We start from the raw sequence: 24791 nt of genomic DNA on the forward strand, positions 1-24791 counted from the left end.
TAAATTATTTACCTTTATGTTATTCTTCAAAAAATATGTTGCCTTCTTTATTCATAATATTCTCTGCCTTTCTCTTTGTCCTTGAGAGTTTATACTATTGCCATCTATGTACCAGAATGTAGTGTAATATTTTTATTCTTTTAGGATTTTTTTTTCAAGACAAGGTTTCTCTGTAGCTTTGGTGACTATCCTGGATCTAGCACTTATAGAGCAGGCTTGCCTTGAACTCACAGGATCTGGATGCATCTGCCTCCTGCATGTTGGGATTAAAGGCATACAGAGAAACAAAGAGTTTAGTGTACTAAATGAAATGATTAATGAGTATTTGAAAAAAAATAATAGCAGACCATGGATGAACAAATATTTAAGTATTTTAAATAGATGAAGCTTCTTGTGAACTGAGAATGGTAATATACATTGTTTATTTTAAATTTTCATAATTCTAAAGCATCAGAAGACTGAGTGATATTAAAATGAGTACTGAAGTTAGTTAAGTAGAATGTATAATTATGCAAACTCTTCTTATAGAAGAACATTCATTCACATACATTTGCCCATGAATTAAGTTTGGAAATGAATATTTACTACTTTTATTGCTATCCAAACCAAAAATTTTTGTTTGAGAAAAATTTCGGTAGCCCTCAAGTCATTTTTTTGGAGATATGGAAGCTGAATTCATTACTTAAAAACTGCCATACTGTAAACAAAAACTGCTTTTTCATTTTCCAACCACCCTGACCCAAATAATCACACAGAAACTATATTAATTACAACACTGTTCAGTCATTGACTCAGGGATATTTCTAGCTAGCTCTTACATCTTGAATTAACTGATTTCTATTAGTTTTTATATTGCCATGAGGCCGTGGCTTACCGGGTGAGGTTCTGGCTGGCATCTTTTTCCTTCTACACCTCCACGGTGTTTTCTTGACTCTGCCTACTATCTCTCTATATCTCTGTTCAGATTTCCCATCTGGATTTATTTTGCCTTGCATTAGGATAAAACAGCTTTCATCATCAACAAATAAAACAGCACATATACAGAAGGACATCCCACATCACCATATTCACCTTTTCATCCCTGTGATAAATTATCTGAAATAAATTAAGATTCATTTTAGTTGTGATTTCATAAATTCCCATTCAGCAGTGCTTTGCCTCCCTTGTGCATCTAGCAGTTACACAAAGTTGAAGTAGAACGAAGTTATTCATATTTGTAAGGCCAAAAAAATGGAAATGACATGATTCCAATAGCCTTTTTAATGTTAGAAACCTAACTTACTTCTAGTGTGATATACTTCCTAAAGGTTTTACCACCTCCCACTATAGCTACCCTAGGGATCGTGCATGCAACACATGCAGTGTTACAAAATATGTCAGTTACAATCTACAACAGGTCAATTTGCTTAATATCAACCATTAAGCCAGTGAGCAGTGTGTAGACTGAAGTCATATATCCTGTTTCTTGAGATTTTCACGGCTTAATGTAGCCAAAGATCACTTAAGATCAGTTCTAGCTGATATAAATTTGTGTGAAGAGTAGAATTCTCCAAAAAGGAATGAGTAATAAATTAATGAGCACAAATATTTGAATAATTGTAGATACTTATATTAATTTAGACAATAGTATATGGACTTTGAACTTTATCTAATATTAATTGAAAATTTGAATTCTTTATTAAAATATTAATATATTTGCAATTCTACTTTGCCATACTGGCATGTTTCTTTCTGTCATAATTAATGCAAAAAGGCACTCCTTTTCAAAAGCATGATAAAAAACGTTGAACCTCAACTGTCACATTATTTCATGTAATATATATTTAGCCAAAATTTATGAAATATTTAATGACTCTAATAAGTGCTATTTGGATGAAATGACTTAATATTGTGACATTTAAACATCTTTTCTTCATGTCTTTTCAAATGTTTTTCTTCTAGTTATTAATATAATTTGAGTGCTATTATTTTAATTGTATCACTTGAGTATTTATGACTCTAAAATAAGAAATGATGGTGGCATGATCTGAATATTGTGCTATACTTTATTTACATAATGAGCTAAATGAGTCTCCCAAGGTTGGTAACTGTGATTGTTTCCTTATCTTGCAACTCAGGAATTTCCAGGCAAATATGATAAGAAAATGTTATGATTATTGGAATCCTAAACTTTGTTCTTTTGAATCTGGAAAATGTTTTTAGCCATTAAAAGACTAATCTCTGACTCCCTAAAGAAGAATAAAATTGATTTCTGATAAGTAATGAATAGGATAAAGGAAGGCTGATATTGTTTTTTAACACATTTATTGATTCATAAACTATATTGCTTCTGTCATGTGTAGATTGAGCCTATTACTGGATACACCTGATGTCCAAGGAGGCCAAGATACATTTCAAGCTGGCAATAAAATTGGGCAGTATTATCTAAGTGGCGCTCATTTTGCAGGTATAAAATATTTACAGGATTGAGAGTCTTCTGAGTTTTACTTTGCTGTCATACAGAACAGCTGGAACCAAGCAGAGTTTAGCTGTGCTAGTATGCCTAAATGGAGGCCCTGAGAAGCTATTTCATGAAGCTATGAAGACGCTTAAGTTACAGTGAAGCCACCTAGAATGTTGAAAATGTCAGAGCTATGTGTGGGATGTGCATAAAACAAAGTTGTAGGTAAGAATGGAATCAGCCAAAGATAGAGTCTATGTGAGTTACAGGCTTCCTATAACTGGAGCGGTGAAACTACTCAAGCACTCTGGTGCCAAGGTGAATCAATCGCAAGCCTCCAAATCCACACACAGAGATTCAGAATTTGTTTTTGAATTTTTAATTAGTTTGTTCTATGGTGCGGGAGAATTGTCTGCATTCTGTCAATCATATTTTAATAAAATGCTGATTGGCCAGGCAGGCAGTATAGGCGGGAAAGTCAGACAGGAAGTAGAGGTGGAGCAAAGAGACTGGGAGTATTCTGGCAAACAAGAAGCTCCCTCCGCAGTTCTGCCCAGACCACTGGAGAGGAAAGATGTAAGCTGCCCCACTGGAAAAGGTACTGAGCCATTATGGCTAACATAGATAATGATAATGGATTAATATAAGTTACAAGGACTAATAAGAAGCCTGACCTAATGGGCCAATCAGTTTATAATCTTATGGAGTCTTGTGTGTGATTTTCTTTGGGGTTTGTTGGTTGTGGGGTACCGGGCGGGACAGAAACCCCAACAAGTCAGCTTGCCTTACTACAGTTCTATTTTGTAATTTTTTGTTATTGTTGTTGTTTCATTGTGCACTTTTAAGATTGCTTTGGTCTTATCATTTATCGATATTCTCCATTATTTTCTTTTGGAGAATAAATAAATGTTTATTCTGTGATATTGTAGGCTGGATGCATGGTAGTTTTGTTTGTTTGTTTGTTTGTTTTTTGCAAGGTTCATAGTTAAGACATTGACTAGAACTCAAAGGATATTCTAGACTATATTTTAAGCAGTGCTGGGCTTGGTAAAGATTACGACGGGAGTTTTTGGTGTCATATTTAATGTACTTTAAGTCATAAGATAACTGTCTGCTTATGGGGCTCAATGGTGGGTGATTTTTTTCCTTAAAAACAATGAGTTTTCTGTCACGTTGTAAAGGGGTAGAGTTTTGATTATTAAAATTGATTATTAATCTGATAGCTTCTAGGACCACGTATGAGAAAAGAGTCTAAAGAGCCTAAGAATGTTAGTTAGGGATTATCTAGGTTAGATTATTAAAGGAGGGGAGAGTCACCTTATTTTTCAGCTTTACTATTCCTTGGACTGAGCTTGCAGAGTGAATACAAAATACAAAACAGTCTAAACACTAATATTCATTGATCTTTCCTTACTGATTGCGGATGGAATGCAAGAGCCATGTCATGCTCCTCCAACGACATGATTTCATTGCTATGATTGACATCCAACTTTACACCAAATAAACCCATTATTACTTATGTTGCTATTTGTTAGGCATATTTTGTCATATAAGCAAGGAATATACCTAATATATGTAGCTTAATTTAAATAAATAATACAGTTCAGAATGCTGTTTAGTTAATACCATGTTGGAAATAATCAGAAAGTTAACAAGCCTGAAGGATTGTGAGAGTGAATCTGAAAACATCCCATGAAGAAGTTTCTGAACATTAAGAAGATTATTCTTCATTTTGTTGTCAGCAGGAGGTTACTGACAGATTGAAAGATGCACTATGACAAAGTCAGAATTGTTTAGGATGATTATTCCTGATCTAAATCTAGAAAGAATTAAACAAAAGAGACTAATTGAAGAGGGAAATAAATATAATGGTTTCTTCCTTAAGTGAATCTAGATTTGAATGTACATGTGCATATGTAGGTGTATGTGCATGGGTATACACATTGGACATGAACACAGAAAGGAAAATATTTGGTGGGAAGAATGGGATCAGTGACAGAAAAAAATTAAGGACAAGTAAGGCAATGGCATACATATATACAAAAATATTCTCTGTTTATATGTGTGTGTGTGTATATATATATATATATATATATGAGAGTAATTGTATATAACTAAAATGCACATCATAATGTGGTGTGAGACAAAAGTCTATATTCTGTCAATTATATTTTAAATAAATGCTGATTGGCCAATAGCCAGACCGGAAGTATAGGTGGGACAGCCAGACAGTAAGTAGAGGTGGGTCAATGAGAACAGAGAATTCTGGGAAGACGAAGCTCTGCCTGCAGTCATGACCCATCCACAGCAGAAGAAAGATGTGACTGCCTTGCCGAAAAAGGTACCGAGCCATGTGGCTACCACAGATAAGAATAATGGGCTAATATATGTTATAAGAGTTAATAAGAAGCCTGAGCTAATGGGTCAATCAATTTACAGTTAATGTAGACCTCTGTGTGATTTCTTTGAGACTTAATGACTGTGGGAACCAGGTAGGACAGAAAACACAGTCAACAATAATGAAATTAAGTTTCACGCTAAAACATAATAAAAGAATGAAAGGTAATTTCAAAGTTAAAGGCGAGTGCGGTGATTTGACTATAATTGTCCTTATAATCCCAAAAAGAATAGTACTAGTAAGAGGTTTGGCTTTGTTGGAGTGGGTGTGGCATTTTTGGAGTAAGTGTGTCATTGTGGGGGCAGGTTTTGAGGCTTCCTATGCCCAGAATACTTACTCTGTTTTTCATTCATTTTCCTGTTGCCTGCAAGATGTAGAACTTTCACAAATACCATGTCTGCTTGCATGTCAACATGTTCCCTACTGATGATAATGTACTGAACCTCTGAACTACAAATGAGCCACTACAATTAAATGTGTTCCTTTATAAGAGTTGGTGTGATCATTCTGTCTACATGTATGCCTGCAGGCCAGAAGTGGGTACCAGATCTCATTACAGATGGTTGTGAGCCACCATGTGATTGCTGGGAATTGAACTCAGGATCTTTGGAAGAGCAGGCAATGTTTTCAACCACTGAGTCATCTCTCCAGCTTCTTGAAAAATTTCTATTGTGGTCTAAGGTTCATTTTCAATTAAGTTATTTGTTTCATTGCTATTTAATTGTTGGATCTCATTATATATTTTGGATATTAGACAATCAAAAGACATGTAGTTTTTACATATTTGCTCCATTCTGCAAATATCTCTTTGTAGGGAGCCGCCAGCCAGGATGTCGCCTTGGCCAGATAGTGCCAGCAGTCCTACAGCCTGGAGGTATACATATCCTTTGATGTTGCCGCCTTAGGCCAGTTTGCTCGGAGCCTTGTTTTGCATTTCAAGAGACTCGGTCTCCTGACCTGTCCTGTGGCCTTGGGTCCTAGCAGAATGGCATCAACCAATCAGCATTCGAGCCTCTCACCCTAGAAAAGCGGCTGTCTTTGGATTTTTCGCTCTTTCTCTCATCCCTGTTCCCCATTCCCCCTTTCAATCAAGGAGCTCTAATAAATTGTGATTGAGAAGGATTCTTGATTTTGTGATCGTCCATTCCTGCTGGTCAGGAAGCGCGTCACATCTCTTCACTAGGATGAGTGTACCTGTCCAGCAGATACTTTTATGCAATTTCTTTTTCTTATGGTTTTTGTGATTATGTAAATGATTACACTTCTCAACAAATGTCATATGTGTCATATGTGTTAGTGTAGAAATGAATAATTTTTTTCTTTAGATAAACTTTTCTGTATGATCCTCGATCTCAGTTAATTATTTGACTGCCAAGAATTTTTAAAACATGCAGAAGATCTCAGAAGGAAAACAGTGAAGGGAACAAGACAATAAACTATAGTTTGGTTCATTTTTGTTAGAATTGTTTGCTTTTTCTCTGAAAACCTAAAGAAAATAGTGAATAAGTAAATAACTACTGCTACTTCGAGTAGACAGACAAAGATTTTCAGAATACAGTATTGGGTTGCATGCGAAATAATCTCACTTATTTAGGGGTCTAATTTTGTTGTTTGCAATCCCTTCGATTGTATAGTAATGAAGTTTTTTTTAGTCAAAAATCTATGGTTTTGAATATTTTATTGACAATCCTTAATAATTCAGGCATAATGACAATAGCTATTGATTAAACTGTGAACAAGACATACACAGTTCTTGCTTAAGGGATAACAGCAGGCCTGTTTTCATCTTCTTGGAATTTACAGTTTGGAAGAAGACACAAATCAGTGTAGCTAAGTATGATAACAACTATGGTAAAGGAAATGATAATGCAACCTAACACAAAAGAATCCCTTTCTCAGGAAATGCAAGTAAAACTTTTTAAGAGGACAAAACATCTAAACTGGACTTGCTTAGATATAGAGAATTACTAAGGAAAGGTATTAAGGAAGATAGTTTAAGATGAAAGTTTATTCCTGGCAAATTGGGCCTTTTTATGAAACAGTAATTCATTTCATTCTGAGAAATTATCCATAAAGTTAAGGCAATATTCTTGAAGTTATTCTGAAAGGTCAATGTACATTATATCATGCTTCTTGAGACTGTGCCCCTTTCCAAAATATTTCTACAAACATCAGTAAAATATTGCTGAATATACAAAATTCCACAAATTCACTTAGGTAGACTTCAAATAATAAAATATAATATGCCTTTTATCTTATTAATGTAAATTACTACTACAATCAGATTATTATTTCAAATTAGCAAACTCACACTGCAGCCAAGGTACTTTCTCACAGAATTCTGTGAAATAATTTTTTGCAATACATTGAATCAAGCCTTGGGACTTGTATAGGCTCAGTCACTGCAGTCCACTACTGAACTACAGCTCTAATTCTTGTTCTCTAACATGAATACACAGAGTTATTAATACTTTTAAATAGTTTAGTCTTTCATTGTTCTAATTAATAAATTGTGATTTCATGTTTCTGCTGTGAACACTTTCACATTATGTTGACTTTTAAAAATTATAATTAACATTTTGATCAATTTCTATAGAAATCAATTCTTTGTTGCAATTACTTGTATGCACTAAGCAGTAAGAATAGAATAACAGAATTGGTGAAGTTTTAAGAATTTAGGGGATCTCTTTAACTAAGACTGATACATTTCTATTTGGACCTTGAGACAATAATTTCACTTCCTTTAGCTATGGTTCTATTGTTTGTAAACTGTGGAGACAAAAAGATGTTGTCTCTAAACTAATGAAGTTAAGGTGAATAATGTCTATAATAAAGTGCCTAAAATATATAAAATACTGCTCCAAAGAGGCTGCTCTACTGTTTAGGAGACCAGAAAAGATGCTACAAATGAGTGCTAAGGCTAATCATAAGAGAATGAAAGGTTGCTGGGTAACTTTAAATATTTTATCTGTATTTATTGAGGAAAACACACAAACATACATGTGTGCATGTTCATTTCCCTTATATATGTACCTAAAATATCAAATTCTTACTCTGTATTGTAACAGTATAATAATGACTCTTGCATATAAACTGTGAGATTATGTGGAAATTTAATAAGTTAATGCTTTATCACTGAAATAGGGGATTACACTGAGCTCTGTTATACTCCTCTTATCTAGAGAAGGCAAATACTTGTCAGAACCAGCATTAAGAAATGATTAGCACTGCTGTCTGTCCCGAAGTCAAGGTGCAAATGCCGTTGCAAAGAAAGGAATGTTTGAACTGCTACCTGCAATATTTGTCAGTGAAATCATGTCTAACTGTGATGGAAAATTCTCTTGGTGGACATGGGACTCAGAGACCACCCTTACATGGTCATGTTGACAGGGATTCAACACTATTATCTAACCAATGTGTAAGAAACCATGAATAAAGCTGAGTTCTCCGATCAAGTGACTGTTTGGTTCTTTACTGTTTTATATATTTCTGTAAAACTGGGAATGAAAATTATATAATTGATAACTCCAGTATTGGGAAGACTAGGTGAAGAATATTTCAGCATGTACTGAATTGGCACCAAGAAAGACCAAAGAATGATTTCACCAAAGGTCAACATTCGCTCAGTTTATTGTGCATCCTTGTAAAGCACAAGTGAATGCTGTGAGATAAATGTTCTCATAAAAATTTGTCACTTGTATTAGTTTAATAAAACACTTATTGACCAATAGTCAGGCACAAAGTATAGGTGATGTGATTAGACAAGGGAAATTCTGGGAAGAGGAAATGCAGAGAGTCAGTCATCATCCAGATGCAGAGGAAACAATAAGAGAATGCATTACTGATAAAGGGTACCAAGCCACAAGGCTAAACAGAGACAAGAATTATGGGCTTATTTAAGTTGCAATTCTGAGCTAATAGGCCAAACAGTTTATAATTAATACATGCCTCTGTGTGTTTCTTTGGGACTGAATGGCTGTGGGACAGGGTGGGAAAGAAATTTCCATCTACAAGTGAAGATTACTTATTAGAGCTTTGGTTACCCCAAACCAGATATATGATGGCAAAGTTTTTCTCCCCATGATTGATGAGGCTACATAAAAACTACATGATGTAGTCCTGCCTTTAATCTACCTCTCAATTTATACATAGTATACTGTTTCTTAAGATCTCATGCAGGTGGTAAGAAAGTAGAGAAAGTAAACTGTAATCTTAGATGAGAATCTCCCAAGTCTTTTCTCCTTTATCTACTAAGGAGTGTTCATAGATCCACTAGCATTACAACAGACCTGGATACCACTATATTGATCTGCTTTAGTTGTCATGGCAATAAGTTCCAGAATGGCTACAAGGAATGCCAGAAAAAAGAAATGCTATGAAAAAGAACTTACTTTTAACATGTTTCTGTATGGATAGTTTTAGACATCTAAATAGAGATGTCAACTAGACAATTTGAAATCGAATCAGCTTTAGCTTCTTAGTTAAAGAAAAACTTTCTTAGTTATAAAATTAAATAATTTTACCTATAAATTATGATTTTAGTTATGAAGTGAGACAAGATTGCCAAAAAATACATATACATAGAAGTGTGTATGGACTGGTGTATTGGTCTCTCCAACATTTACTATTCAGGTACAAGAAAAGAAAGCAAGAAAGTGATTAAGGATGAACTAATGAAATAGGAGAAGAGCCAGGGAGGTATGATGTCATCAAAACCTTGGGAAGCAAATGAATATTATACTTTGAAGTTTGACCATGACTGCTTTGGATAAGAGAATTTTAAAATATAATACTTTATTAGTTCTTTGAGACTTTCATGAATTGTATTTTGATCATGTTCAGTCTCTTCCTATCAGATAATCTTCAATTTTCTTATCCACCTTATCCAGTCAATTTCCTCCCCAGCCTTATACACAGTAATGTGCTATAGTGTTTCAAATAATATTTGCCTTGCCTTTTCTCACAAGTATTTGCTTATCAGCCAGAGGTGGGACTTTATGCCCACCTCCCACCTATGCTGGGATTTTTTGACTAGAGTTTTTATACTCCTTGTGCATGACATCACAATCACTGTAAGTTCATATGTGCACTGGCCCTGTGGTATATAGAAAATAGCTTTCCTGAAGTCCTCTAACACTGCTAGCATTACTCTACCTTTTGTATAGATCCCTGAGCCTTAAGAAGAAGTATATGAGTCGGGCACACACCTTTAATCCCAGCACTCAGATGGCAGAGGCAGACGGATCTCTGTGAGTTCGAGGCCAGCCTGGTCTACAAGTGCTAGGTCCAGGACAGTCTCCAAAAGCTACACAGAGAAACCCTGTCTCGAAAAAAGCAAAAATAAAAAACAAAAAAGAGGAAGGGTTTGAAAATATATCCTATTAACACTAGTAGTATTTCAAGGTGTCTCAACCTTTGTCCACTGTGCTATTGCTGGTCTCTGGATTAACTATCATCTGTTGCAAAAATAAGCCCCAACAGTGAGGATTAAGTTTTATTTTTTAAACTATGCCCATTTAGTATAATCATAGTTGTAGGATTTTCCTAGAGCCAATGACCTGTCTGGTCACAGGATCTTGACCTAATAGACAATTTCAGGTAGGGGCTTCTTCTCATGGAGTAGGCCTTAAATTCAATTAAAAAAGTAGTTGGCTACTCCCATCCCATTTGAGCTCCTTTTGCACCTGTGGGCATATCTTCCCAGGCAGTCCATGACTGTAATTTGCATACTTCAATGTTAGGTGGAATTAATGATTGCTTTTCTTCCCCAGTAGCATGCATTCTTCATGAACTATAAAAGCTAACCAGTAATGATGAAGTTTTCAGTTGTCTATAATCTAGATGTCTCTGTGTTTTACATAATATCCCTTATATATTGCATAGAGTATCTTTTTGTAATATTTTGAGACAGGGTTTCTCTGTGCAATAGCCTTATCAATCCTGGAACAAGCTCTTGTAGACCAGGCTGGCCTTGAACTCACAGAGATCCTCCTGCCTCTGCCTCCTGAGTTCTGGGATTAAAGGCATATACCACCACCCCCTTAAGATAATGTCTTAATCACCTTAAGAAATAATAATAATCTTTTCATCAGCAAGTTTTGTGGGACATATTTGGAATCACTGATCCCTTACCCTTGTTTAAAATGTTTCATGTTTTTCAATGACTTCTATTATCTGTTGCTGTTTTTCTTACTGAATTACATCATGATTTCACTGATTTATTATCTATTACACATTAGAGGAGAAGATGGTTATTCTTCCATTGTTAATGATAACTTTTGACAATTTAAAGATATATAAATGGAGATATGTTCAGTATGTTTTCTTAAATAAAAAACCTTTTTCTCAAATCAGTGATTAAATGTGTATAGATTTTTAGTAACTGTTCATGATGAAGTATCAAAAATGCTAACTATTTTATTTTTCTAAATATTTAATTGCAATTCTAATGAGGTCACGGAAAATCAGGAGAATATAAAAGCTTATTCAAAAATATATTGAGACATATGCTATATTTAGTATAGTCTAACTGCAAGTTCGTACTTTCTGCCCTTATAAATGTTGGTCCTTTGGTCACATATATGATATCTTCATTGAAATTTATTTACTTTCCCATATATTTCTTTTCTCTTTTTCTAAAGAAAATAATTGTTATTGACTTTAAACTTTGCAATGTTTGTAAACTTAAAACAAGTGAAAATGTTATAAGGAATTCAAATGAGGTCCTGAAAAGAACTGAAGGGCTCAGAAAAAAAAAAACTACCAACAACAAAACAAAAAAAAAAAGTTGTCATTTGATTCTGATACTTTAACTTTACTGGTTATATCAGTTAATTCCGTAAGATTCTAATTCAGAAAATAAAGCAATAATTAAATTATACTAGTGCTTTTAAATCATTATTCAATAGTGGTGACTCTAAGAAATGGATTTTCATATTACAAGTAGCTAAAATTAGAGTCCTTGTGGTCACTCACTGAGATTCTTATGCCTTAAAAAATCAAAAACAATAATTATTTAAATACTAAAATTTAATTATCTAATTATACATTTGCCATACTCTCTTTGAGAAAATATTGTCCTATTCCGATTTACATACTGAGAAAACAGTGGGGGTGAGTATAATAATTTAAACCCTATTAATGCATATAATTGTGAAAAAAATTAAAAAGTCTGGATTTACAAGCAATTTAAATTCCATTTGACAGTGTTTCCCAAAACCATACTCTGGTCACTATGTTCCTTATTTAATTAAGTATAAATCTCCTTCATATTTTAGTCCCTTAAAACAGGGCCCAATTTATTGACTACTTCTCAGTACACACCCCATTTTTAATTCCACACTCTTTATCACATAACCTTAGCTTCTGAGTTGCTGAGTACATCCTGTCCTCAAAACAAACCAGAGACTACATGGTGCCATCCTCCCGTGACTCATGACCATAACAGATTTCAATGATGTTGTGGCCAGATAGGACTAGCCTTGATTCTTATTCTGCAACAATTATGTCTGCTAATTAAACAAAAGAGAGGGTCAAACTGGTGCGGATTTTATAAATTCATCTTGAGTATTAATCTATGGCCCATTCCACTTATCAAACAACTAATTTATATTTATGCTGTTAAAAATATACCAAATGAAAACAAGTTGCTATACTGAATTAGTCATTATCAAGTTATTTGTGCTATTGAAGAACTTACTGATAAATTTTAAGTTGGCAAAACTTAAGGAATTGCTGTCATTTGATACAAATGTCACACATTAAATAGACTTGGTTCCATCTGTGATATTATAGAAATGTCTTTGGGTCACTAGGGAGTGGTGTGACCCTATCCCCTTTTTTCATTCTATGAATTCTGTGATGTTCCTTGATGTTATTTCTTGTTCACTCCCTTTCTGGTAAGCAGATTGGCAATAAGATCATTATGCACACAAGTTATATGTACAAAACTGAACGATCTGCTTTAATCCAAATAGCATTAGAATCCCAGTACAAGTCACTCTTCTTCATTCTGTCATTATTACACATGTTGTTTATTAGTTTTTAAATATTATGAGAGATAATCTTGTTTCTTCTATAAAATTTAATGAAAATGTATTTCTGAGACTTTGCATTATGATAACCTAAAATGTAAACGAAGTGCAAAAGACAGTGTATAGTTCGAGAAAGGATCTTATTATTGCTGTATCTATAATTTTGCTAGTTCTGACATGAACTGGTACTGTAATTGTTATATACACACTGCATTTTAAATAAGAATTAGACTGCAGCTCTAAAAACTGTCTCACTAGCAAGATGCTGAAATCAATATTCCTAAATTTTTTATTTGTAAAATACAATAATTAAAAATGGTTAAGTCTTAGAGTCATTGTGAGCATTAAAGGGGTTAATAGACATGAATACTTTGTAGACAATATCCAGCTGATAATGTTAGTGTCATGCTTGTTGCTAATGTTGTTCAGTAGTTTCTACAATTCCTTTAAAGATTTACTTTTTATTTTAATATTATTTGTGTGTCTGTTTGTGTGTGTGTAAACATGTGTATAGTACATGTCTATGGAAGCCAGAAAATGTGTTGGATATCCTGGAGCTAAAGTTACAGACAGTTGTGAGCTCCAAGATCTGGGTGTTGGGAACCCAACTCAGGCCCTTTGCAAGAGCAGTACATGATCTTAAGGGCCGAGTAACTTCTCAGTTGCCCCAAGATTAATGTAAAAAACAAAATCAGAATGGAAAAGAAATTGAGAATTTCAGGGATCCATTCTATTGGTAAAAAGAAAATTTCTACCATATATTTGACATATATTGGAAATGAAAAATTGAAATGCCTCAAAAAATGAGGTATGCATGATCAGATCATATATAGCAGATCTGTTGAACTTATCCATATTCGAATTTATGGTCTAAGTTGATGAGAATGAATGACCAGGTCACTTCCTCAAGAGGGCACCATATCTCATTACATATGGTTTTGAGACACCATATGGTTGTTTGGAATTGAACTCAGGGCCTTTGGAAGAACAAGCAGTACTATTAACTGCTGAGCCATCTCTCCGTATGGACGTATGTAACACAAGGTCTGCTGGCTTGTTTGTGTTTAGTCCCAGAGAAAAATCACACTGAGATCTCTATAAGTTATAAAGCTGATTGGCCCATTAGGTCAGGCTACTTATTAGCTAACTCTCACATCTTGATTAATCCATTTTTCTGATCTATGTTAGCCATGTGGCTCAGTAACTTTTTTCAGTGGGGCAGCTTACATCCTGCTGCTTCGGTGGTCTGGGCAGGAGTGGGAGGAATTAACTTCCTCCTCCCCAGAATTCTCCTGCTCTCCGTGCATCATTTCCACTTCCTGTCTGGTTTTCTCACCTACACCTCCTGCCTGGCCAATCAGCATTTATTTAAAACATGATTGACAGAATACAGACAATTCTCCTGCACCACTTCCCCCTCTTTTTTTTTTCAAAAAAAAAAAAGGAAAATATCCATAGTCCATTTTTTGGGAATGTGGGTGTAGTATTCCAGGCTACTTCCAGCTGGTTGGGGGCGTTGATAATCTTATGGGGACCTAAAGAAAATTTAGTTATAATCAAGTCCTGACTGAAGTATCCTGTGAGTCTTGATCATCTCAGGCAGCAGTCTTTAATCTGTTCTGGATGAAGAACCCAGACATGGGTCATTTGTTCCTACTGGAGATTGCTCAGGTGGTCTCCCTTGGTCAAAGATGATTTTTCTTAACTCTGAATAAATCCAGAGCCTCTTGTTTTCTGTGAGAACAAAAGCAAAATCTCTTCTCCAAAGTAACATACCTTTTGCCTTCAATTTTGAAGCCAAGGTATTTTCAAAATACCTATCTTGGATTAATTCTGCAGCATTTATAAACAAATATTTTTTAGCAGCTGTTGCTCCTTCCTCAGCATTTAAACAATTTAAAGAGAGCATAATAACATACAGTATCAAGATTTTCCATCTTTACGTGGCTTTATTTTAACCTCTATTTCTTTAATTTTTATTTTTAACTTTTGGCTTTTTGAGACAGGTTCCCTGTATATCTTTGTCCTGGAATAACTCTGTAGACCAGGCTATCTTCGAACTCCCAGAGATCTGTCTGTCTCTGCTTGCCAGGCTACTCCTTTTTTTTTACTCTGAGAACTTTAACCTTTAGCCTGTATATATTTTTAACACAATGTAAACAATTTAGAGGTTTTCTTACTCTTTGAATCTCTCTTTACTGTATATCTCTCTTTTTCTGACCACATGGGTCTTTAATTTGCTAAGGAATATGGAGAAAACAACAGTCAAAAGCTCTTAAGGCAGTTCAAGGTCCTTGCCAGGAAGCAAGCTGCAACATTGTATCTATAGTCCGGACTGCCAGCTTGAAAGAGTCAGAGTTTTCCCTGACAGGAAGGCCCAGAAAGCTGACATTTTAAAACAGCCCTGCTTTTTTCCTGCTATGGCTGAAAACCAAAATGTTTTGCTCTAGTCTTTCCCAAGCTTTCTCAGGCTTTCTGTGGATTCAGTTATCCATGTTGGGTGCACCATTCTGTAACATGAAGGGGCCTGCTTGTTTGTGTTTCTGTCCTGCCCGCCCCCCCCCCCCCCCACAGCTGTTTAGTCCCAGAGAAAAATCACACTGAGATCTCTATAAGTTATAATGCTGATTGGCCCATTAGGTCAGGTTTCTTACTGGCAAACTCTCACATCTTGATTAACCCATTTTTCTGATCTATTTTAGCCATGTGGCTCAGTACCTTTTTCAGTGGGGCAGCTCACATCCTGCTGCTTCTGTGATCTGGGCAGGAGCGGGAAGAATTAAATTCCTCCTCCCCAGAATTCTCCTGCTCTCCATGCATCATTTCCACTTCCTGTCTGGTTTTCCCACCTACACCTCCTGCCTGGCCAATCAGCATTTATTTAAAACGTGATTGAGAGAATACAGACAATTCTCCCGCACCAGACGTATATTGAGGCACCCAAAAATGTACTTTGAAACTCTGTATTTTTATTAGTCATCACATTTTGGTACAATCCCATTGCCAGGACCTAGTTTCTTCATGAAAGTTCTATGGAGGGATAAGTTAAATGAATAATTTTAGTTTAGGCATTTAGAGAAGGATGTAGCCTTTGAGCTAAGACCCAAAGTGTAAAAGGTTTCTGAATGACAAACTTCCTAGGCAGAGATACGAGCAATTTGTACTCAGGTTTGAGGATGTGAATAAGCATGACCTGTTTTAGGAAGAGCAACTGAGCTCAACTGAGCTCAACTGAGCCTGAATCAGAATAATAGAGAATAGTGGCAATGAGATCAGAATTACTAGAGCACTTTGGTATAGCAATACCTCATAGTTCATTTACAATTTTTTGGTTTGTATACTAAGCATGTGGGGTTTAGAAATGGGGCTGCAGTTAACTAATTACCCCCATTTTCCTCTATTTTATTACTTTATAAATAATACCAAGCAAAATTTCCACTTTCTTCCCGCTCCTTCCCCTACACAACCTCCTCCCACCCCTTCCAGTCCTAAGAGAGGGCAAGGCACCCTGTCCTGTGGGAAGTCCAACACCTTCCCCCTACATTCAGGCTTAGGAAGGTATGCATCCAAAGAGAATATCATCCCAAAAAGCCAGTGCATGCAGTAGAGACAAATCCCAGTGCCATCATCATTGGCTTCTCAGTCTGTCCCAATTGTCAACCACCTTTAGAGGGTCCAGTTTGATCTCATGCTCGTTCAGTCCCAGTCCAGCTGGAGTTGGTGAGCTCCCATTAGCTCAGGCACATTGTCTCAGTGGGTGAGCCAACTCCTAGTGGCCCTGACTTCCTTGCTCATATTCTCCCTTCTTCCGCTTTTCAACTGGACCTTGGGATCTCAATCCAGTGCTCCTATGTGGGTCTCTGTTTCTGTCTCCATCTGTCACTGGATAAAGGTTCTATGGTGATATTCAAGATGGTCATCAGACCTGAAAACAACCTAGATGCCCCTCAAGGGAAGAATGTATAAAGTGTGACACATGTACACACTAGAATACTACTCAGCAGAAAAAAAAAGACATCTTGAATTTTGCATGCAAATAGATGGAAGTAGAAAACACTATCCTGAGTGAGATAACCCAGACCCCAAAATATGAATACGGTATGTACTCACTCATTAGTGGAATCTAGCCATAAACAGAGGACATTGAGCCTATAGTTCACGATCCTAGAGAAGCTAAATAATAAGGTGAACCCAAAGAAAAACATATATAGATCCTCCTGGAAACTGGACAAGATTTCCAGGCATAAGTTTGGAGCATTGGGATAGGGTGGGGGGTAAAGGCAAGGGGAGAGGGGGAGAGTGAGGGGAGAAGGGGAGGATTGGGGAGAGCTTGGGGGAGTGAGATGGTTGAGATGGAGGAAGGAAGGATATGGGAAGAGAAGGAGATATATTAATTGAGGGAGCCATTTTGAGGTTGGCAAGAAGCTTGGCTCTGGAGGGGTTTCCAGGAGTCCCCGGGATTGAGCCCAGCTATGACCCTGGTCAGTGGAGCTGAGGGTGCCTGAACTGGCTTTGTCCCATAGTCAGACTGATGACTAACTAATCACCCTTAAAATGTTTCTTGTTTGTGGCATGGAAAACAGACTACAAAGCAATGAATGTAGAGAACAAGAAGAGAAATAAAAGTACCAATGAAGTAGATTGTTACTATGATCCCCTATTACCAGGTGTAATAAGATATTATCACTCTATGGGTATTACACTTTCGATTATAGGATCAGGCAGAATGTCCACCTGGAGCATGTCATGATTAATCCTCCCTTATCTCTGGAAATAGTAAGACCATCATTAGTTTTAAACCACCATTTAATGACTGAAACACCCTAAACCCCAGAAGACTGCTTGTTTAGGCTAATGGCATCCTTGAATCTTAATGTGCATAAAATCATAACAGTGTTTAATTAAAATGGGTTATTGTTCAATGTGAGAACAAAAAACATTGTAGCACCCAGATCGAAATAGGACATACATATCATATCCCTCTCTCTAAAACTCAGGAGGTGCTGGGGATCTCCTTCAGGCAAAGACATTTGAGAGGTTGGACTATGTTGAGCATGACTTTGGGTACCAAAAAGGTGAGTGTTCACATGCCTGCTCCCTCTCTCTCCTCTCTCTTAGATACTGAATTCGGTTCATGTTTCCCATTTGTGCAGAGGACTGTCATCTGTGATTCCCCAAATAGAGAGCTCACTTATTAGATTCAATTATGAGTTAGTGTGGGATTACTTTATTTGTGTTCTCCTACAATAAATCTTCAAGTAAAAGAGGGTAGAAAGTTTGTAAGAGGCAGAGATGGTAGACAATACCAATAAAACAACAAGTTATTGACACAAGTTAGATTCATAACTTATTGTGACTGCATACAAAAGACTTGTGCAAGCTCTAATCAGACAAAATCCTAGCATAGAGAGGGAAAGGTTGTCATGTAATCAAATCGCTCTCTGAGAAGATATTGGCATTTGAAAGCTCTGGGAGAGGAAGACTCATTTTTTTTTAAGATGTGACTCCTTGCAAACTAACCATATGCCAATGATCATCACTGTAGTTTTAGAACTCTTTTGAATATTATATTGCTGATAATTGTTTCAAAATATTATTACATCACCAAATCCATTCTTATAAAATTTTCACAGAATATCAGGGGTAATGTTTTTTTAGAAAATCAAAATATTAGGACAGATTTAGTTAACATAGTGGTAAAGATGATCAATACCAAGAGACTTCAGTAGTCATTCAGAGGTGAAATAAATGTGGGACTTATTATTTCTTTAATTTTCTGAGTAAAATATATCCTCATGACTGAAAAAAAGAATGCTCATCCTTGGTTTTGTTGATTCAAAATTAAGGTTATCACCAGAAGAATCTCAGTTTACTTAGTGCTAATATTTAGAATCACATTCCACAAAGGATAAGTAAACTTTGCACTGAAATAAAAATTATTTTGTTTCTATTCACTTGGGTTTAGTAGAATATGCATACATGCCTTGACAAAAGGCCACCTAGGACCATGTTTTAATTCTGCTCTGATTTTAAACAAGTATGCAACCAGAAGAATGTATTCTTCTCTAGCCATTGTAATCAATATTATTATATTCAAGATTTTATCATTTCTACATTTCTCAGAATTCTATCTGTAGTTTGCAGTCTGTGTAATTCAAATGTATTGGACTGGTATCCACATCTATCAATTATTTTCCCCTCACAACATCATAAAATTAATTAAACTGACAGATTTTGTCTCTCTTCTTGAATATAGTCACATTGCCGGTGTTTGTAATATGCAGTGAAAATTATTTTATGTATCCCCATGCCTCTTAGAATAATCCATAATCCCTTTCTCTTCTAGCATTTTGTAATGGCACCCTGCCTGTTACTATCTTCTTTTTCATCTGCAGCTCTGCAGTCTCTAAAATGATAAATTTGCTCACTTTTTAAGACAAAGATAAAGTAATACTTTTTCCTATTACAATTTGTCTTCATTTAAATTTTATGTCAGTGGTAGTTATATGGTATTTGGTGTGTTTTTTATTCAATTTATATATAGTTTTAATTTTCTCCCCCCTTAAGTGGATTATAAGGTTGATGCATAACTGAATCTTATATCCAGTTATCAGTTTGCCATTGCATCATCATATCAATCAAAATACACATACTTAACAGTAGCTAAAAAAGAAATGTATCCTGGGAAATTCCATTGATGTTCTTGAAAAAAAATTTTACATGAAAAGAGATAAAGAATAGAAATTTAATGTAGTTTTTATTCTACTTTTATTACTACATCTATAATGATCATTACAATATTTATCTCTTTGGGACTGGTTTTTCATCCTAGCAGTGGGTCTATATATCTAGAGATACTTTAGATATTTCCTTCATTTCAATTTGATCACATTCTTGAGAGAATTTAGAAGCTCCATCACCATCTTCTCAGACATTATCCTGATATTCCTCATATATAATTGGTTCATTTCCTGAAGATCAAAAGCAGAATATTATTCAGCCATATTTCCCATTCACTGTTAATATTAAATATGCAGCTATGTTTTATCTTACAGATATTTCATAAATATATATACCTCTATCTTTCTATATTTCCGTACTATTCTAAGCAACTCACAGATTCAATAGTTTCCTTATTTTTATACCACACATTTCATATAGTCTTTTGGTGATTTATATACCATATAACAGCCAGAGTTATCTTCTGAAATATGGGATCACACAATCCACATATTTCCCAGCTTCATTCAGTAGAATCTCATTCTTTTGAAGTAATGACTAAAATATTGCATGTAGCTTGTAGTCTTCATTCTTCTTGCCTCCAGTCTAGTCTAAGTCTTCATTTTTAAAGTGAAGGAACTGAGATAAAGAGAAAAGAAATATATTTACCTTGGCATATAGCTAATTAGTTTAAGATTCAATAATTCTTTTATTCAATCATTATATTATATTACAGCTATTTCCCAAGCTACATCAACAATTCAATGATACTATGAAGCACGTAAATATTTTATAAAATCAAATTAGGACTGATTTAAAAGTGCCTCATGGTAACTTTAAGTAAACAAAGAAAGAGTAAATCTGTATTATGCAAACTCTAACTGGTACTAACTTGAAAGTGCCTCCTGGTAACTGCAAGAAAGCTAAAAGGCAATAAATCTCTATTCTTTAATATGCAACAACTGTATATTTATTCTGAGTCAACTTTTTTTTATAATTGCATTTATTTTTTCATGTGAGTGAGTGCATGTACGTGTGTGTGTGTGTGTGTGTGTGTGTGTGTGTGTGTGTGTGTATGTGTAGGTCAAAAAATTGTGGCTGCTTTTCTTACACTATGTGGGTATCAGGGATAGAACACAGATTGTCAGGATGGTAGCAGGAACATTTACCAGCCAACTTTCTGTTTCATGGCAAAGTTTAAACGGCTTAGTTCACCTTCATGTCAATAACGTGACATCTAAATACTAAATTTAGTAAAAAAAATTACAGAATAGAGAAGATTAAAATAGGTACTGCCTATGTTTTTAATTTGAAATTTAGTTTTTCCCTTGTTGCTTACATTCAAATGACAAATTCTCTTTTATCCTCAAGGAGGAGTTGTCTGAGAGAAAGATATTTCTTATTCATAACAAGGAATATTTTCTATTCATGAAACAATGTTTTTAATTGAATTAAAATAATTTAATTACACTATATAATTAGCTTCCACAATTTTTAAAGTCAAGAGGCCCATGGGATATGGCTATTTGTAGAGATGTTTAATCCTTTTTTACTTTAGCATTCATTAAACAATGGTAATTCCTTCCTAATTCCCCTCTGACACACGTTATGCCTGGAAAGAAGAAAAGACCTTAAACAGAATCCTTTCTTTAAACAGTGCTGCTGAGTGTGTCAAATTATTCACAACTAAAACAATAGTTTCAAACAGATGACACTGTGTTTAAGAACAAGAAATGTTAAATAAACTACTGGGGCATGAATTAAGCTACCAATGGGAAATCTCAGTGAGCTGTAAATGCAAGCCTGAGAATTCAAAATTATTCCCACATGTATCCAGCAGTTTAAAAGGTCTTTATGCAAATCTACTCTGAATGAAGAGAAAAAAGTTGAGGTGACAGGTAGGTTCTCTTATCCAATACTGAAACTCTTTAGTTTCCAGCAGATCTACCTCAATTACTCCCTTCTAGCACAGAGGTTGTAATTTAATTAGTATCCTAATACAGCCTTTTCTTTAGCTCAAAAAAAAAAACTGAATGAGCCAGAATATTGTGGGATATTTGATCATACTGTGAAACTCTGAGACTGTGTTAAAAAATTAATATTGGATCATGGGTGGATCCAGGAACTAGCTGACAGGAATTAGCCATAGAGAGGATGAAGGATCCAGTAGTAAGAATAGAAAAACATACAGGAAAGAGTAGAGAGGTAAAAATGAATATGAAAAAGAAATCCCACACTAAGAATTGGGTATAATAAAGGGTCAAAGGGTTATTTATATAGTGGTAGACTCACAGATCTCAGACCTCTGCACAAACAGGGAAACAGAAACCAAATCCAGGATCCAAAAGAGAAAGGAGGTATGTACTTTACATCGCATTTATAAGAGGCCACGCTCAAGTGGACTGGTAACTTAAAAGCTATTAGGTAAAGGAGTTTTTACGGCTCTTCCCCCTTTAGTTTAAATAAGAGAGTTCTAAGCCTAATACAAAATTATATATAGTATGAGCAAATATCAAGTATAAAAATTAGAATTACAACCAGTATAAACAATATCAAGCCAGAAACATGGTAAATATTTCAATAACTACCCTATCCTAAGGAGTCTAAGTCTTGTATTATAAATAACTTGGCCAATCATGAGAAGAAAATAACTGCGATTATCTAGTTTTCAATTGCATCAAAAACCTGAGAAGGGAAATAATATTACTTGAGTAAAAAAGGAAGTGCGATCAAGGAATTTCCAAAATCTGCAACAAATGGCAAAGATAACTAGCTACCTAGGCAATCACCCAAAGTCTCATTTGCAATATTGGAGCAACCAATTTTGGCTAAGGCCTAGCATAACTGACAGACCATTTTCAGAAGAAGGAATATTTGAAAAATCGTCTTACCCTGTCTTGGTAAGGTTTTCCAGTCTTTATGTTTGTATCTTGCTTGCACAGTCTGGACACCATGCATTTTGTCAGTGGTTGATGTATGGGCAGTTCCTTGCTGAAAGGCCAGCTAGCTCAGAACTGAGTGTAACGAAGGGTTATTTCTTTAGAAGTAGACTCACAGATCACAGTCCTCTTCACGAATGTGTAAATAGGAACTGATTTCAGCACCCAGAAGTGAGAGGGAAAGCACTTTACATAGGTATTTTTATTGTAAGAGGCCATGCCCAAGTGGGCTGGTAACTTAAATGCTACTGAGTTCCTGCAGCAAGGAGGGACTTAGAAATCTTACAGGATTATGTTTTTGTTTTGTTTTGCTTTTGCTTTAGGAAGAGTGGAGAGATGCTCTCTTGTTGGGTCTCCAGCCAAAAATGAAGTTCAAATTGTTGCCTCTCTGATCTCACAGGTTTTCACTACAACATGTGACTCCCAAATCTTTATTGGTAAACACTGGATAAACAAGGCAATGTGAATTTGAAGGAAAAGGTGGTGTAGCATTTCATTTACATTTTAATAAAGAAAGCTTGCCTGAAGATCAAAAAAGTAAAATAGTCACACTGGCCAGCCTTACAGACCAGGCAGCAATGACACAGACCTTTAATCCAAGTGGTTACACTAATTTGCCACAGAAACCAGACGGTAGTGGTGCACACTCTTAATCCCAGAACTAGAGAGGATTATAAAATGGGAGGAGACAGGTCTCAGTTATATTCCGAGGTTTCCTGGAGGCAGCATCACCATTTCCAGACTGAGGTCTAGGTAAGAACAAGTGGCTGGCTGCTTTGCTTTTCTGGTCTTCAGGTTGAGCCCCAATATCTGTCTCTGAGTTTTATTAATCATGCTTCAAAGAGGACAGAACGTGTGTGTGCGTGCGTGTGTGTGTGTGTGTGTGTGTGAATATATTCATCCAACAAATACTCCCATAAGGCAGGATCAAATAGTCAGAAGCACTCAGGTTCCATACATAAATTTTACATTAACAGTATATGAAAAAAATTTCACCCAAATAAGTATCTATGACGACAACTATTTGATAGAGACTGGGTGATATGTGCAATGATGCATAAGTAAAAGAAAACGACCTCCTCACTAAGGAGTAGTCATTAATGAACTCAAATGATTTAAATAAAGCTCCAGTACTTGATAATTTGATTTGTAAACTACTGAGCATGGAACAGGAACTCACTGTGCTTTTCATTTATGTGTTTCTAATGTGTAATTGTGCTAGCCAACTTTTTACATGGATACTGAATATTTACAAATCTTTAAAGAATGGTGAATTTCAATATACTCTTTACTTACTTGTCTTGGAATTTAAGTTGTAAGAATTAAGCTGTTTTGGATATTAGTTCTTTATTGTATATATCCTTGTTAAAATTTTCCTCCTATTTTGTGTGTTACTATTTACCTTCTTGATAGTTTTCTTTAAAGTATTAACAGTTTTGATTTTGATACAGTACAACAGATCAATTATTTGGTTTTTCTTTGGTAAGTGTCCTTTTTCTGTTCTGAAGCTAATAAGTCCCCACCATTCAAATTAAAATAATCAATATTTATATCCATGCCTTTTTTCTGAGAAATTTATATTAGCTTCTGATTTTGATCAATGATTCACTCTAAGTTAATATTTCTATATGATTTAAGTAAGTGCATATTGATATTCATCTGTCACAGGATTATTTATTGGAAAAATAATCTTCTCACATTATATTATATTGAAAGCTTTTTCAAAAACAATTGATAAAAATATTGGGGTTTGTATCTGGATTAAAAAATGCATTCACTTTTCCTACACATCTCTCAGTATATCAGCAATATCCCAATGTTAAAATTTGTCTTCTTTTTCTTTTTCTGTGCTTATTATTTTTTATGATAAGAAATAAATACTTAATATACTCTTATAATATTGTAAATTATATAATATTTTTAATTAAAGGTGTTATACTGTATTGATGATTAATAAAATTTAATAATTTTGCATCAATGAATCTTTACCACCATCTAATGTAAAGTCCCCATTATTGCTCCCACTGAGTTTCTGGAAACCAGTGTTGTATTGTTTGAATCTATGTATTTGACTACTTTTCCTTCTACATGCTCTGGTTTGAAAGTTCATCTTCTCCCATGTCAGTGAAAATTTTATTGCCATTTTAACAATATTAAGGCTATTATGAAGTAAGACTTCCAACATATAGTTACAAATTCTTTCAGGAATATGCTCAAATATTTCGATGAATGTTATTCCCAAGAAATTATATCTTTTTCTC

Source organism: Myodes glareolus, chromosome X (assembly GCF_982192425.1).
Source record: "Myodes glareolus chromosome X, mMyoGla1.1, whole genome shotgun sequence".
In the NCBI taxonomy this organism is placed as follows: Eukaryota; Metazoa; Chordata; class Mammalia; order Rodentia; family Cricetidae; genus Myodes; species Myodes glareolus.